Source organism: Leopardus geoffroyi, chromosome B4, assembly GCF_018350155.1.
Source record: "Leopardus geoffroyi isolate Oge1 chromosome B4, O.geoffroyi_Oge1_pat1.0, whole genome shotgun sequence".
Taxonomy (NCBI): Eukaryota; Metazoa; Chordata; class Mammalia; order Carnivora; family Felidae; genus Leopardus; species Leopardus geoffroyi.
In genome coordinates, this window is record NC_059341.1 from 8,829,444 (window position 1) to 8,831,568 (window position 2,125).

The window sequence follows — 2,125 nt, forward strand, 5'->3', positions numbered from 1 at the left end:
CAGATGCTGGGATGAGCCTCCAAGAGACCACTCATCTTTGGAACTGAGAAACTCCTTTCACCAGCTACGGAGACCAATGACTGCTGACCTCCCTCAGTCTGGTTCCTAGCTAAAAATTTTCTTCAACTGAAGGAAGCTGCCTCACCCAGGCCCTGCTCCTTCTCTGAAAGCAACCCACATGCAAGGGATGGCTGCCACATATGGAGGTCCACAGTCTGTGTCCACTCAACTCCACTGAGAAGGCATCTCGAAAGGCATCTATCAGTTCAAGGGTCAATGGTGGGATTGTCTGAGAGCACGGTGGTGACTCCATGATAGTTCTACCTCTCTGTCTGCCCACCCTAATTTCTTCATTCTCCAACAAGCCACGTGTACTTCAACTCAGAGTCTGTTTCATGGGAAACCTGACCCATGAAGGGAAATGGTGGTTACTAACTGGCATCTGCACGATGGCAGATGAAACACTGTACATAGTCTTTTTTTTTTAATAGTTCAAGAGGCTTTATTGAGTACAGTGCAAGCTATAGCATGAAGAAGAAACAATCATTTAAAAACACCAGAGACCCTTACATACCAAAGGTTAAGAAAGAAATCAAGATTCCTGTTGAGCTGAGCTGTGCCTGGGATGAAGAATAGGACCATTCACTTGGGTGCTTGGTATTTCCACTGGATGTAGTCAAAGATGCCTCACTATCTACTGATAGAGGCTCTCCAGCAGCTCCAGTGACTCCCCAGGGATAGACTGTGTATTCACTGATTGAAGAGCCCTTTCTAGGGCATGAGTTCTCCTATTCTTATTGAAAATATCACTCTCAGTGAAACAGAGAACACCACAGTAATATTGATCCTTGGGTATCAACCTTGTATCAATTGTCCTGTATCGATACTCCTTTTCATCATTTTTACTGGGAAGCTAGAAAACACTCATGAACTTTGTTTTACTTTTTGACAGAGTACTTGTAATAAAATGGACCTTCTATAACTGCTCCATAACACAATGTAACAGCTTTGGCTGTTTGGTTGATTCAGAGGTAAAGCTTGGATGGGTCAGAAGGACATCAATGAACTCTTCACCTCTTCTGAAACTGCCACAGACTCTTATAACGTATTCAGGATCCACTTTTTTTTTTCTTGAGAGAGAGTGCAAGCAGGCAAAGGATAGACACACACACGCGCACACACACACACACACAGAGAGAGAGAGAGAGAGAGAGAGAGAGAATCCCAAGCAGGTTCTGCACTGTCAGCTCACTCACAAGCCATGAGATCATGACCTGAGCCAAAATCAAGAGTAGGATGCTTAACCGACTGAGCCACCCAGGCACCCCTCAGAATCCACTTCTTAAACTTCAGATAGTACAATGTCTTGCTTTTGTAACATCTCTTCAGGATAAATTCTTTTCTCAAACTCCTCAAAATATTTCAGGCCAATTCACTGATCATGGTTCAACTAATTTTCATTTTTTTCCGAGACCTTCTAATGTAAATTCTTTCATCTATAAACTTCCTTGCAGCAGATGGACCAATGCCACCAACCCGAGTCAGTAAATTGATAGATGAACTCGTATCATCCTACTGAATCTTCTCCAGCTTTTACAATTTTTCACTCACTAAAACATATCAATCTTGTCAGCAATTTTTGTTACTACTTCAGGCAATTTCTTAGCTTCTGCTCCACTCTTTGTACGGATATTTGCTATCACAGATGCTACTTTTCGGTAAGCATTGTACTTATGGATGGCCTGGTTCACCTTCTTCTCAAAGTCGGCAAGTTCTGTGAGCATGTTGGTGACTCCCCCACTAAGCATCTCCTGTGGTGCCTTTCATTCGCTCATGGTGGCTTGCCCCAAGGACCACTGAGTGCTCAGAGCCAGGGACTGGTCCCCTCCATCAGGCTTGAAGGACTTGCGGAGTTGGGGCAGGACCAACCCAGCTCTGGAAAAGCCAGAGTAACCTACTGAACAATGGCTGCCTCAAAACACTGTGCATATCCTTGTTATTGATCAAAATAGACAAGTATTAATGATAACACCACTGAATACCAATTTCTGCTTTTTATAAGGTCCAGCTTTCTCTTTAAAAATGTTTTATTTATTTTTGAGAGAGAGAGCACAAGTGGGTGAGG

General features: G+C 43.3%; 1 pseudogene; it reads right to left on the reverse strand.

The window, feature by feature from the left end:
* Nucleotides 1-642: 642 nt before the first annotated feature.
* On the reverse strand, nucleotides 643-1,835 carry LOC123591111 (annotated as a pseudogene).
* Nucleotides 1,836-2,125: the final 290 nt, after the last annotated feature.